This window comes from Myotis brandtii, unplaced genomic scaffold (assembly GCF_000412655.1).
Source record: "Myotis brandtii unplaced genomic scaffold, ASM41265v1 scaffold250, whole genome shotgun sequence".
Taxonomy (NCBI): Eukaryota; Metazoa; Chordata; class Mammalia; order Chiroptera; family Vespertilionidae; genus Myotis; species Myotis brandtii.
In genome coordinates, this window is record NW_005359478.1 from 5,793,612 (window position 1) to 5,808,892 (window position 15,281).

Consider the following 15,281-nt stretch of genomic DNA (forward strand, 5'->3'; position numbering starts at 1 on the left):
CGGTTTCGGCTATAATTTTTTTTTTATTGTTTCACTTCATTACTGCTGTGTATGTGCTCCATGTGAGTGACGTAGGTGCTTATGTAGGTGGGTTCCGACTTACGGTGAAAATCACATTACGTCGCACCATAAGAATGGGTCTCTGAGTAATCTGAGGATCTACTGTACTCAGAAATCACTATTTTGTAGCTTTAACACAATTTAAATAATTTAGTTTTATTTTATATTTTATAATTTAACTAGAGACCCGGTGCATGAAAATTCACCGGCCTGCCCTCTCTCACAGTCCGGGAGCCCTCAGGGGCGGGAGGCGACACCCCCATCACACCTCTGCTGCTGCCACTGCTGGCAGCGCAAGCCTTGGCCGGCCCTGGTTACCTGAGCCCTGGGCGGCTGGGAAGCCGCCATCCAAGGCTTGCCTGCGCCTCGGGCCAGCCCTGGGCAGCTGGGGGCTGAGGGGACTGGGGGACTCTGGAGGCAGGCGCCCCGGTGGGGTTAGGGAACTGGGCGCTGCCATCTTGTGGTTGTGGTTGCCGCCATCTTTGAGGGTGGGCAGTCAATTAGCATATTCCTTCTTTATTAGATAGGATTCTGATATAGAATACCTAGAAATTTTATTAATTTCAGAGAGGAAGGGAGAGGGAGAGAGAGATAAAAACATCAATGATGAGAGAGACTCATTGATTGGCTGCCTCCTGCACACCCCCCACTGGGGATCAAGCCTGCAACCCAGGCATGTGCCTTTGACTGGAATCGAACCTGGGACCCTTCAGTCCATAGGCTGACTGACACTCTATCCACTGCACAAAACCAGCTAGGGCTAAAAAATATATTTTTATTGATTTCAGAGAGGAAAGGAGAGGGAGAGAGAGATAGAAACATCGATGTGAGAGAGAATATCAATTGGTTGCCTTTTGTACATGCCCCAACCAGGTAACGAACCCTCAACCTAGGTGTGTGCCCTGACTGGGAATTGAATCCACAACCTTTTGGTATATGGGAGGATGCTCTAACCAACTGAGTCACCTGGCCACAGCAATGGTCAGCATTTTTTGGTAAATGCAGGGAATAAATATTTTAGACTTTACAGGCCAAGAGATCTCTGTCACAACTACTCAACTCTGCCACTGCAGCAGAAAAGCAGCCGTAGACTATGTAAACAAATGAGCACAACTGTGTTTTATTAAACTTTATTTACAAAAACAGGCAAAAAGAGATAGTGGGCTGGATTTGGCCCCCCAGACTGTTATTTGCCCACCCTGTCTTATATGAAGAGAGATTATATTTGCTATAGCCAGGGAAAGTATTTTATTATTATTATGTTCAACAGCAGCATTAAAAGCTTTACATGTAATGACCAATGTTTGCTATTAAACACAATTAATTAAACAGACAGGGCTCCTGCCTTCCAAGGAATTACTAATCTAAAACAACAACAGCACAGACATAATATTTATAAGTATTCCTGAATGAGTAATTGCCATATAAACAGATGACTCTACAGGGCTAAATGTGGAACTGAATTCAGAGGTGGGCAGATTTTCCCAATGCTATTGATTTACAAATATCAGATAAGATTTAAAAAAAAAAAAAAAAAAAGCACAACGGCTCATTCAGGAGCCAAAGAGGAGAACAATGCCCCAGGCTAGCTCCTCCTTTTCAGCAAGAGGCTTTAAGAGAGCATTTTTCAAAAGGATCCCTCTCCCAATTGTAATTTCTTTGTTAAGATACATTATTGTCTGATTTATCCTATGAGGTTAGGGGCTGTGTTATGGTTGCAATTTTAAAAAAAAAATATTTTTATTGGTTTCAGAGAGGAAGGGAGAGGAAGAGAGAGAGATAGAAACACCAATGATGAGAGAGAATCATTGATCGGCTGCCTCCCGTACACCCCCTACCGGTGACTGAGCCGAAACCCGGGCATGTGCCCCTGACCGGAATCGAACCTGGGACCCCTCAGTTCGCAGGCCAATGCTCTATCCACTGAGCCAAACCAGCCAGGGGCTATGGTTGCAATTTAGTGACACCCGTGCCCATCTCCTTTATTTAACCTGCATCAAAGAAAAATGTTTCCCTTTCTCAACAGGAATACTAGTAAACTTAAAAGTCAGTAGGTCAATTTGTTCATGTACTCGTGTATGTATGCGTATGGTTAAATCAAGTGATTGGTAATTCAGTAACCTATTGCCTCCAATTATAGAAATGGTGCAATTGTTGCTGTTGGATAGGGCAAGATTCCCTTATAACTCCTCATGTTCCTGAAAGATGGACATGTATAATGAATATTTGTAATATTTTGGCTGCCCAGTATCTTAGCTTCTCCTCCTTAAACTGGGAATTTTCCGTTGGAGAGTTTTTGTGGGTGGCAGGATCTCTTCTACTATAGAGGCCAGAAAGTCCAGCTATTCGCCTTCTGCCCTCTGCCCTGCCCCCACAGCTATCCTAGGGTGAGGGGAAGTGACCTAAACTTCTTGGTAAACTGCATGTTCTTACTTGGGTCTTTTAATCTGGACTGAGTTACATGGGAGTATGTAGAATTCATCCCACTAGCATCTGTGATATCCACAGTGTGGTGGGACAATGGCAGCAATCCCTGGGGTGGTGTCCAGCATTCACTGGCAATGGCAGTGGTACCATTACCAGGCCATTTCAGGACGGATTTTAGCTGTGGTTCTGGCTATCAAATCTCCTTCAGTTCCCTTCTTTACCATTAAACTGTGAGCCACTCAATGTTCTTCCAGAAAATTCCCTTTCTGCTTAAGTTAGCCACTGAGATAGTTTAACATATGAAGGGAGGGTTGCAGAAATCCAGGGAAGGCAGAAATAATCCACTTTCCCATTTCTCATATAGTTGCCCTTCACTCAGTTTAATGGAGTTATCCATGTTTTTTCTTTCTTTGGGCCCTGATATGACCCTAGTCATTAGATTCTCAAAACTTAGGAGTACATCGGTATTCATTTCACTTAAACTGAAGTGAAGGTATCCTAAGGTAGGTTTCCTTTTGTTAACTAAGTTCATTGATTATACCCAAATAATAGCACTCCTCTCAAAGTTTTACTCATTCTGCTAAGAATGTTTAGTGTCTGCATTAAAAACAAATACACAGATTTCTCAAGGGGAAAAGTTCCATATAAATCTCTGTTTAGCTAAAAATCATTACAAACGCAAAGTGCTTTTTTTTCTTTTCTTGAGTTCCTTTTGCTAACAAGGATCTTCCTAATCAAGGGTTTCATTTGGGGCATCAAAGCCCTCCTTGCTAAAATTACATGGAAAGGGGATTCTTTTTAAAATTTTTGCAGGAGTATTTCAATGACCATAATTGAAGTGTTCATTTATAGATCTTTTCTGCAAATTTGTAACCTTGTTTCTGCAACATCTAATTCAGCCTCAGATGTTCTCAACTGATGATATTTGCAGCCAGTGGAACAAAATTAATTTGCATTTTCTTTATTACAATCACAATAAATATTTAATAACCTGTTATGTGCCCGTCACTATGTTGTGGTGTATTGGAGGCAGAGCAAAAGTGCATGAGAAGTTTGCAAGGATATGAAGCAATTAGTTCTCTCATGTGATGTTAGTGAGAGTGTGAAATGCTTTGGAAAGAAATCAAAACATTGATGAGCTAGCCATCCCACTTGTGGGTATTCGAAAGAACTGAAGCAGGATCTTGAAGATATACATGCACACCCATGTTCATTGTAGCATTGTTTATAATAGACAAGAGGTGGAAATAACCCAAATGTTTATCTACTGATGACTGGATAAAGAAAATGTAGTATACACACGCAATGGAATTATTATTCAGCATCAAAAAAGGAAGTCCTATCATATGCTGGGACATAAATGAATCTTGAGGACATTATGCTAAGTGAAATAAGCCAGTCACAAAAGGACAAATACTGTATGATTCCACTTACATGAGGTATCTGGAGTAATCAGATTCATGGAAACAGAGTAGAGTGGAGGTTGCCAATGAGGGGAGAGGGGAAATTTGGGAGATGTTTATCGGGTATAAAATTTCAGTTTTTCCAGATGAAAACGTTCTAGAGTCTGTTACACAACAATATAAACATAGTCAACACCACTGAACTGAACACTTAAAAATGGTTAAGATGGTAAAATTGTTTTTTACCATAATTTTAAAAATTAATTAAAAATGGATACTATTATAGAAGGACTCAAAAATCCTATCTATTTGAGGGAGTTTCTTTTTTTAATTAAAATTTATTGGGGTACCTTAACCGGTTTGGCTCAGTGGATAGAGCATCGGCCTAAGGACTGAAGGGTCCCAGGTTCGATTCCGGTCAAGGGCATGTATCTGGGTTGTGGGCACATCCCCAGTAGTGGGTGTGCAGCTGATCGATGTTTTTCTCTCATCAATGTTCCTAACTCTCTATCCCTCTTCCTCTCCCTTCCTCTCTGTAAAAATCAATAAAATATATTTTAAAAAAATAAAAATAAAATTTATTGGGGTGACATTGGTTCACAAAACCGTACCAATTTCAAGTGTACAACTCAGCAAAACATCATCTACACACTGCATCGTGTGCCCATCACTCAAAGCAAAGTCTCTTTCTCATTTATCCCCCCTTTGCACACCTCCACCTCTTCCCATCCCCCTTTCCCTCTGGCTGTCACCACACTGTTGTCTGTGTCTATGTGATACATATATATATTTCTTAATCCCTTCACCTTCTTTCATCCAGCTTCCCAACCCTACTTACCTCTGCTATCTGTCATTCTGTTCCATGTATCCATGCCTCTGGTTCTATTTTGTTTATTTTATTCATTACATTCCACATATAAGTGAGGTCATATGGTATTTGTGTTTCTCTGACGGGCTTTTTTCACTTAGCATAAAAATCTCCACGTTCATCCATGCTGTCACAGAGGTAAGATTTCCTTCTTTTTTACATCTGAGTAGTATTCCATTGTGTAAATGTACCACAGCTTTTTTATCCACTCATCTTGGGCATATACCCACACTTGTGGCTTCGAAAATTGGGATCTTGATTAATAACTCCACCAAAAACACATGGAACCAGAAGTAGAGAACTACACAGATAAATCTATGCTAAGTGCCTTTTGAAACATATGCTGACCACACTTTGCTTTTTAGGGACGATGCATTACAAATCATTTTGAGATAATGCAATAAATGAAAACAAAAAAGTAACAATAGCAATCAATATTAATTGAGTGCTTACTGTCATCAGGCATTGTTCTAAATGTACTGACTTACTTAATTCTTTTGTTGTTGTTGTTAATCCTCACCTGAGGATATTTTCCCATTGATTTTTAGAGAGAGTGGAAGGGAGAGGGAGAGAGAGAGAGAGAGAGAGAGAGAGACATCAAATGGTTGTCCCCCTCCCCTGCATGTGCCCTGACCAGGACTGGGGATCAAGCCTGCAACCGAGGTACGTGCCTTTGACCAGAATCAAACCCAGGCCCTTTCAGTTCACAGGCTGATGCTCTATCCACTGAGCCAAACTGGCTAGAGTGACTCATTTAATTCTTACACAGACTTATAAATAGGTATTATTTTCATTATCTCCATTTTTTAAATGAGAAAAGAGAAAAATCAAGTTGCTTGTCCCGACGTCACTCATCAAAAAAGTAGTAGAGCTGGGAATTGAGTCTTAGGCTGTGCTGACAGAGTAGGAGGGAAAAACCCACCCAATATATTTGGATATGAGAAAACATATTTTCAAGTACGCTCAGTGGAAAATTTGGAATAAAACCAAAAGATCAATTTGGTTTTTAACTTTCATAAAATGTTGAAAACTCAGAAATGTTTGGTGAAGGTTGGAGTGAATTTTTAAAGAATTCCATCAGTGTTCAAAATCATCCAAGGAATATATTAGAAAACAATGTATTTCAATCGCCTAGGAGAATATCCATGAAAAAGCACACCTTGCATCTCCTTGGGTATTAACTAAGAGCTTACTTGCATTACAAACAACTTTACCCACTGAAGGACTGAAGACAGTCTCTCTGTACATCTGAGAGCAAGCATCAAGCCAACCTTTAATTAAGTCAGAAGCTCTGGTTCAAAAGGAGATGGAGCGTTTTTTGTTTTGTTTTGTTTTTAAATAATCCTCACCCTAGGATATTTTTTCTATTGATTTTTATGTTTTTATTTTATTTGTTTAATACATTTTTATTGATTTCAGAGAGGAAGGGAGAGGGAGAGAGAAATAGAAACATCAATGATGACAGAGAATCATCGATTGACTGCCTTGATTGGAATCGAATCTGGGACCCTTTAGTCTGCAGGCCAACACTCTATCCACTGAGCCAAACCAGCTAGTGTCCATTGATTTTTAGAGAGAGTGGAAGGGAGGAAAGGAAGGCAGAGAGAGAAACATTGATGTAAGAGAGACACATCGATAGGTTGCCTCCTGTACACACCCCGACCCGGGCTGGGATAGGGCCTGCAACCCAGGTACATGCCCTTGACCGGGAATCCAACTCGGACCTTTCGGTCCTCAGGCTGACGCTCCAACCACCGAGCCAAACCAGCCAGAGCTGATGGAGCGTTTCTTAAGATCCAGTGATGTCTCTGGAGACCTTTCTTCTCTTGGGCTAGTCCTTGTCGTCCTCTCTTCTTCACGGGTCCACCCCATCTATGTTTCTCCTTACAAGGCTGAGAAACGACCAACTTCAGTGACCTCAGGAAAAAGCCCAGGGCCCTTTTGTTTTTAAGGAATTACTGTCAATTGCTATGGGAAAGATCACAGGGTCAAATGGGAGTTCCATTTCCAGCTTTTTGAGGAAACTTGATGGAGCGTTTCTTAAGATCCAGTGATGTCTCTGGAGACCTTTCTTCTCTTGGGCTAGTCCCTGTCGTCCTCTCTTCTTCACGGGTGCCACCACCCCATCTATGTTTCTCCTTACAAGGCTGAGAAACGACCAACTTCAGTGACCTCAGGAAAAAGCCCAGGGCCCTTTTGTTTTTAAGGAATTACTGTCAATTGCTATGGGAAACAAATATGTGGTCAAAAGAAACTGACAAAAATGGGGAAGTAGCAATATGCACAAATTTTCGGTAAGTTCTTTAAATTATTCCTCATACTTTACCAAAATGAGTTAGCAGATCGCAGCTAAACTAATTTTATCATAGTCCTACCTGGAACTTGCCTTTCACATGATAGTTATTTATTGAGGACTTATAAATAGATTGCATGACATTATGGCTGTGTATTTGTGTCTTATGAGTTTGGTCAGTGTGAATTGTCTTTAAGATACTCCTTATCTTTTTTTTTTTTCAATCCTCACCCGAGGAGAGAAAGAGAGGGGGTTAGGGGCGAGAGAGAAAAAGAGAGAGAGAGAGAGAGAGAGAGAGAGAGAGAGAGAGAGAGAGAGAAACATTGGTGTGAGAGAGAAACAACGATCTGTTGTCCCCTTTATACGCCCCCACTGGGGATTGAACCTAGAAAACAGGTATGTGCCCTGAGACTGGGAATCAAGCCCATGACCCTTCAGTATATGGGCCGATGCTCCAACCAACTGAGCCACAATAGCCAGGACTCTTTATCTTTAAATAATTGAGAAAATCCAGTTTATAAAAAAAAAGCTCCTTGAAACCCGTATGATCCTATTAACCAATGTCACCCCAATACATTTAATTAAAAAATAAAAATAAAAGCTGAGGAACAGTGGCGATCCTTCCAAGTCTTCTGCCGAAGAGGGCCTGCCAGAGCAGAGCTCCTAAGCACATTCCCGACTCATTCCCCCAGACTGTTACACAGCTCGGCTTGTTCTACCCTGATTTTGGCTGCACCAGAGGAGCCATAAAGTGCCATCGTCAAGAGAATAGACTTTAGAGCGAGGCTGCCTCAGTTTGAAGCATGGCTCTCTTATATAAAGTCACCTGGAGCAAGCAGCCAATCCTTCTATGCCTAAGTTTCCTCAGATGAAGTAAGACCAGGGATCCTGGAAAACTAGGAAGTTTGTTAGTGAGGATAGAATTGCGGCAAGGGAAGTCAAAGACTTGGCGGGTCAGTTTCCTTTAGGCTCTGGATGTGGCCGATGAAACATTCTTCTCCTGTTATGCCAGAGGACACAACCTGATGGTTCTCTCCAGATCTGATGTCTGTCTCCATGGGTCAGGGGCTGGATGGACATGTCTGGTATTTACCTTGGTGGCTATCTATATGTTAGAAAATAAAAATCTTACCCACATTCATGCAACAGAGGTGGACTATAAGTGGCAGAGGTGGAAGTCTCATTCAGCTCTGATTCCAAAGCCAGTGAGCTTCACAGGACCCCGCCCTCCTGGTTTAAAAGAGAGACAACAGCAGAGCACAGTCGGGATCAGACAATGAGAGGAACACTTCCTGTGCTCCTGGGAAGTGCTTCACTCTGACATGCAAAATGTGTATCCAGAGCAGTCCTTGCCCTCAAGGAGGTTTCAGCCTCCTCATGTGGGTAAGAGTGACAAACAGGAAAGTCCGTGGTACAAACTAGGTGGTCAGATACTAAAAAGGCCAGAACAGAGAAAGATTACTGTGAGCTGGCATAGTCGGGGAAGGCTTTAAAGTTGATCAGAAACTTTAAGAGTGGGCTAAGTTGATATTGATAGAGGGGAAGGATGGTTTAAAGATTATGAAGGAGAGGATCACTCCCAAGAAGAACAACATGACTGAATCAAGGTCCTGCAGGACAGGTAGAGTGGGGGCCTGATGATAACAGGCCTTCACAGCAGGAAGATCGTTTAGATAGGATGAGTTTGGTATACAGGGTGAGAATGTTTAGGAAGGCCAGCCAGGTGGCAACTGACTGCAGTAATCCAGGTCTGAGATGCTGAGGTATCCATCAGAGGTAAAGTAGGTGAGAATGAATAGGAGGAACTGATATTTAGGAGGAAATATTATTAGGTCTTCATTTTCAAGAGCAGTGAAATAGAAGGATGGGTTCAAAATAATTCTTAGGTTTCTCCTCTGTCCACTGATGTTTACTCAGTTTTTCCCCCTTCCCTCCCTTCTCCTCCTTTGAACTGTCTTCCCCCAACCACATGTAAAACTAATAAGGAGTAACATAAGATCAAGTTTTTGTGATAAGCTCTTCTTGGCGAGTTTATAATTGTTTATCTCAATGGGAAAAGTATGTCAAGAATCAAGGATCTTCATTCTTGCTTTTAGGCTATCTCCTTTGAACTCTCTCTCTCTCTCTCTCTCTCTCTCTCTCTCTCTCTCTCTCTCTCTCCCTTTTGATATTTAGGTATCCAAAAGGCTATATTTCCTTAGTCTACAACAGACTATTTCCTTCTTTTGTTAGTTACATGTTCACCTGAAAAATCTCTTGAGTTTCATTCTGTTCTTCCAAATAGTGTTTGATTCTTCTACTAATAAAAATAACTTGAAGTTACTACTGGACCTTTCATTCAAAAAGATCCTAATATTCTTTTACACTGTGTACGGATGTTATTATATTATGTAGATACACTGCATTTCCTTAGTGCCTTTTATCTGAGGATCATAAGTACACAGCAAACGCTAATTAATTCTTACAACAACCTTATGAACTATAATTTTTATGTGTATATAGTAGATGAATCACTCCGAAAGACCAGCAAAACACAGCCTTTGTGGGAGAGTCGGCTTGGCACAACTTCATGTATAAACAACCCAGTCAAATAGTTTAGAGCAGGAAAGGCAACATCGTATTTTGTTTAACTAAAACCACCAATGGAATTTCAGTAAGAGAATATTATCCAAATAATGACTTATCTAGGTTTCCACCAACAACACTTGGACTTTTGCAATAAACACCCCCAGAAAAAAAGAAGGAAGTGTTCAAACCTATTAATAACTACACCCTCAATCTCATTGTCTCTCCCAGAAAAAGTGCTTAGGCAACAAAACAGTCCTCGTTATTAAAAGTGTGCCATGGGGTGACTCATCAACACTTTGCTTCCTGCTTAGATTTTCATGAGGGTCTCTCCTTGAGGTGTATAAGTCTTCATTATTTTCAGGTAGGCTGCTCTTTATCATAAAAACAAAAATGGACTTTATAATGGAAAATATTTACAAGAAAATGGACTCTTTATTTTTCTAAGTTGGCTCAGGGAACAATAGAGGATCTATACCAACAAATGCTTTCTTTGCTCAGGAAAATGGATTTAACACCTTTTCCTTTATTGGGAGCTTACCTTTATTCTAGCTTTTTAGTATAGAAATTTTCAAATATATACAAAAGTAGACAGAAGGATATAATAAAGACCCTATGTACCCATCACTTAACTCAATTATCACCTTGGCTCCTCTTTTTTAAAAACAATATATTTTTATTGATTTCAGAGAAGAAGGGAGAGGGAGAGAGAGATATAGAAACATCAAATGAAAATCGTACACCTATGGATGAGGACAGTGGGGAGGGTAAGGGCAGAGGGTGGGGTGGGAACCGGGTGGAGGGGCGCTATGAGGGAAAAAAAGAGGAACAACTGTAATAATCTCTACAATAAAGATTTAATTTAAAAAAACAAAAAGAAAGAAACATCAAATGATGAGAGAGAATCATTGATTGGCTGCTTCCGATTGAGCCTGCAACCTGGGCATGTGCCCTGACCGGGAATCAAACCTGACCTCCTGGATTATAGGTCGATGCTCAACCACTGAGCCACACCAGCTGGGGCCTGTTTTGTTTTTAATGGTGTCATATAATCTCTTATCTCTTGAAAGTTTTAGAGTTTTTTAAAAATATATTTTATTGATATTTTACAGAGAGGAAGGGAGAGGGATAGAGAGTTAGAAATATCGATGAGAGAGAAACATCGATCAGTTGCCTCCTGCACACCCCCCCACTGGGGATGTGCCCGCAACCAAGTTACATGCCCTTGTCTGGAATCGACCCTGGGACCCTTCAGTCCGCAGGCCGACGCACTATCCACTGAGCCAAACAGGTCAGGGCTAGAGTTTATTTTTGTTTTTTTGTTTTTGGTTGTAGAGGTGAGCCAGCTGGGCTGCATGGGCTCAGGAAACAAGTTCAGAAGCAAAAGAAGAGCCCTTGGAGTTTAGGAGAGAGAAAGACAAAGGTATGGAGCCTGGGGGAAGGCCAAAGGGGAAGGGAAAGGTGACTTTGGTGTGCTCCTGAGAGGGAAAGTGAGCCTGAAAGCTTTAGAGTTTTAAAAAGAGTTTTCTTCCTATGTTATCTCTATTTTCTCTGGGTCCGTTTGTTCTGTTCCTCAGGTTTAGGATGATTGGACAGGAACCAGACAGTTGACTGGAGGCCACACACTGTGTATTTTTCCCAGGGCTATTCTGCAGAATCAGTTACTACTTCGTCTGATTTCAGGTTTTCAATAGCTTGTTGAAATTTCTTATCTGCTGCTCTTTCTTCTCCCATTCTCTTCATTTTTGGAGGGTTAAGAGATGGTCTTAGGCAGGAGTGTAGATACATTCATTCATATGATCAATCTGCCATCTTCAACCAGAATCTATTGAGAAATGTAAAATCTCAAAAATATAATTTGTAGATTATTTGATAATTGTCATTAACAGGAATAGCAAGATTTATAGAAATAGTCTTTAAATCTCATTTTTAAGTTTTCTATATGAAACTATTATTAGCTCAGTTGGGCAGAGCGTAGCAAAATAATGACAAGGTCATGAGTTTGATGTCCATCAAGGTCAGCTAGCCCTTTTTAATTTCAAAGACTCCATCTTCTCCCCAAAACTCACAGAAAAAGTCCAGAATGTTGTTTTGGGTAGCTATAAAATAGGCAAGAAATAATCCAGCTTTCGTTTTCCTGCTGCAACATGCTGCCACAGGAAGTAAAAGGAACAAAAACTACTGGGAAGTTAAAGGGAAATGGTGAGAAAAGAGTACAGACTTATCACTATAAACCAATTCACTTCTAGTGGGGGGAAAAATCAACCCATACTCCTTAGGTTGTTTCCTCAGAGGCAGACTTGTGGAGAAAATTTTATTGAGGAGTCCTCCCAGGGACAACACTTTAAGGGCGTGAGGGCAGTGGGAAAAGTTGATCTTTGATGCAGCCATACCAGAGACCTCAGCTGTTCCACAAAAAAGTCTGGAGCTGGGGGTTCCTTCAAAATTATCCCACTTTAAGGCAAGAGGCCAGACTTTTATAACCTCACATTGACCACTTATTGGATGAGAACTATGCCCAGGAAGGGAGCATGACATTCTGAGGACATGTCTTCGGTGAAGTGGCTCTCATCAGATGACAACAATTTCTAGAGAGTTTTGAGGTTGGAGCCAGCAGGCAATGTCCCTGGCAGTGGGGGTAGCAGACCAAGGCATTGAATATGCTATACAATCTACTGCCCCTGGCAAGTTCAAGAGCTGAAATATTGCTTCTTTCTTCCATATCTCCTAGATCCTTAGGGATAGAAGAAAATTAGAAGTTCGATGGCAGAAGTGCAACTGTGTTTGGAGTGAGATGGAACAAAGGATCGCTCCAGTCCATAAAGCAAATAATTAGCCTCCAACAGACAGAATAATGGAATGACCTCTCCAGGGTTTGAGTTTTTTATTTCTGTCATTTTTGCATCTTGTGCATTTGAGTATATTTACTTTGGTTAAAAATCATGCTTGGTTTTAAATATAAAATCAAATTTGCCATGTGTAGGTTTATGGTGCAAAATTTGGGAAAAGCTCAAAGACAATACTTTTAGGAGAAAGAAAACACTCAGAATGTATTTCAAGTTCAGTTAACAAAGCACAGGAAAGTAATAGTAAAAAATTATCACATTTTTCACTATTTATATGTCTAGATATCTCTCTCTCTCTCTAATAATATACTAGGAGACCAGTGCACGAATTCGTGCACCTTGAAAGCAACTGTGGGTCTCGAAGCTGCGGTCGGCACAGGGGCGGGTCTTGGCCCATCCTCCGTGCCTCTGCCTGACCCCTCCCACTGTGGCCCCTGGTCCTGTCTGCCAGCAGCCCTGCTCCCACCACCGCTGCTCCCATGCGTTGAAGGCACCAGTCCCACTTGCACCTGCTGACGGCACAAAGCGATTGGGGTCGGCACCAGCAGGGGTGCGAGTGATGGCTGCCATCCCCGATCACCCCTCAGGAGCAGGGGGAGGTGGAGAAGCCCTGAAGGGTGATCAGGGCTGGCGCCTGGTGCCGGCAGCGGATTTGAGCGCCAGGCGGGACTGTGGTGCACGGGAGCAAAGAATTTTCAGTAACCACCAGAGGCTTGTCCCGATGACAGCGACTGGTGCCCCGCCTTGGTCTGGTGCCCCCACTCACCTGCTCCACCATCCTGCCACGGCTGATGCCCGCCATTTCTGTGCTCTGCAACCTGCTGCCGATGCCTACCATGTTTGCGCGTGCCCCCTGGTGGTCAGCGCACATCATAGCGACCAGTTGTTTAGTTGTTCAGTTGTTCCGCCGTTTGGTCTATTTGCATATTAGGGATATACAAGGATGACAATGCTCCTTTTGTATTACACTCTTTATTCTTTATTATTTTTAGACTAGAGGTCTGGTGCATGAAAATTCATGCACTGGAGGGGGGGGTCCCTCCGCCCAGCCTGCCCCCTCTCACAGTCCGGGAGCTCTCAGTGGTGGGAGGCGACCCGGTGATCAGAGGAAGGCAATGCCCCATCACATCTCTGCTGCTGCCGCTGCCAGCAGCACAAGCCTCGGCGGGCCCTGGTTACCTGAGCTTCAGGTGACCCTAGGCGGCTGGGCAGCCACCATCCGAGGTTTGCTTGTGCCTCGGGCCGGCCCACCCCGGTGGGGCTGAGGGGACTGGGCACCGCCATCTTGTGACTATGGGTGCTGCTATCTTTGAGGGTGGGGCAGTCAATTAGCATATTCCCTCTTTATTAGATAGGATTATTTAAATATTTATAGCACTGATATATGGTACTACCTATACTTCAGGCTCTAAAATTGTATTTTGTTGTCTCTTAAAAATATTTTGAGGAAAATAGGACATCAGCTAAAGTACTCCCATTTCCAGCCTTCCTCCCCTACTACCACTGCCATCTCTCTCTTCCCTTCTCCCCGGTGAGGGTTTATGTGCATTATTTTATCTCTAATAGTTACATTTCACTCCTTGGAAAAGGCAGAGACATTTAATAACATCTTTTGATTCAGTTCATTGTTGCTAAAAAGTCAGAAATTCAATATTTTTTAAGCAAAGATATATCAAAATCATTCAAGACAAATAGCTAAATGAAACAATAGTTTCAAATTTTAATTCTGTTCCCTCAAGCTTCAAATCTGTGGGCAACAGAAGGTAAAAAAAGAGAGGGGACCTTCGCAGCCTAAAAATCTCTTTCATATTGTTGGGAAACTGAAGAACATTAGTCAACTAACCCACAACTTTAAAAGAGGCTGGGAACCAGTTTTTGTTAGGTAGCAACTTAATGGGTTCAACAGGACAAGATGTATTGTGAAGACAAGTGCTGGCTGAGTCACGGGTAGCAAACAACTGAGCCTGGATTCCGACAGGCAGCTGGATTCAGCGTGGTCACGTGGTAAATGAGAACAAAGCCGTTTGGTTTACCTGTGTCACAATAAAGGCTGGAGGGATGGCTTCAGCATCATCGCAAAGAATCTTCAGGAAACTGGAAGTTATGCTCATCTGGTTCCTGCCTTTATGTCAACAAGGGCTCCATCGCCCATAAAATCTTAAAGCTATGAAATTCAAAAGGTACTTCAGGATATACCATGGAAAACAAGTCTTCTTTCCTCCCTTGTTCGCCAGCCCTCTCATTCCCTTACCAGAGACCGATGTTTCCAGTTTCTGATGCATTTGCTTCTAAGATATTCTAAAGTGTAGGTTTTGAAAATCTTTACTTTGTTTCTATTTTTGCTGCCACCACCCACTGTCACTTAGAATCAATATAATAACTTTGAAAATAAATTTGGTCTTCTGAGTTTGTAGTAAAACTCTGCTGGCTCAGAATGTATCCCCACCAATAAGTAGTACATGACTGTAATGTTGTAAGTCAATTACACCTCAATTTTAAAAATACAGAGAAAGCAGTAATGGAGGAACAGAGAAACAACAACAACAAAACATTTTTTTAGAAGAGAATTGACATTATCAGAGACCTTCCTGTGTAACCACAGTGACTTTTTTGGGTCCTGCTTGGTTTTAGCCCTCACCAGGGACATTTGCAAATGCTTCTCCTAGTACTTTGACTACAGTCATGTCACTGTCCTTCCATGGACCGTGTCTGGCTTCTCTCTATACAAACCTTAAGACACTACTCATTTTTTGTCACATCCCCCCAAAAACAAATCTACTTCACAAAATACTGAGAAGGAAAGAAAAAGGTAAAGAATA

General features: G+C 41.8%; 1 long non-coding RNA gene across 1 annotated transcript; it reads left to right on the forward strand.

The window, feature by feature from the left end:
- The first annotated feature begins 10,998 nt into the window (after positions 1 to 10,998).
- On the forward strand, positions 10,999 to 12,735 carry LOC106726337. The gene is made up of 2 exons (XR_001362400.1): positions 10,999 to 11,039; positions 12,348 to 12,735. It is a non-coding gene; the product is annotated as an uncharacterized LOC106726337 (long non-coding RNA).
- Positions 12,736 to 15,281: the final 2,546 nt, after the last annotated feature.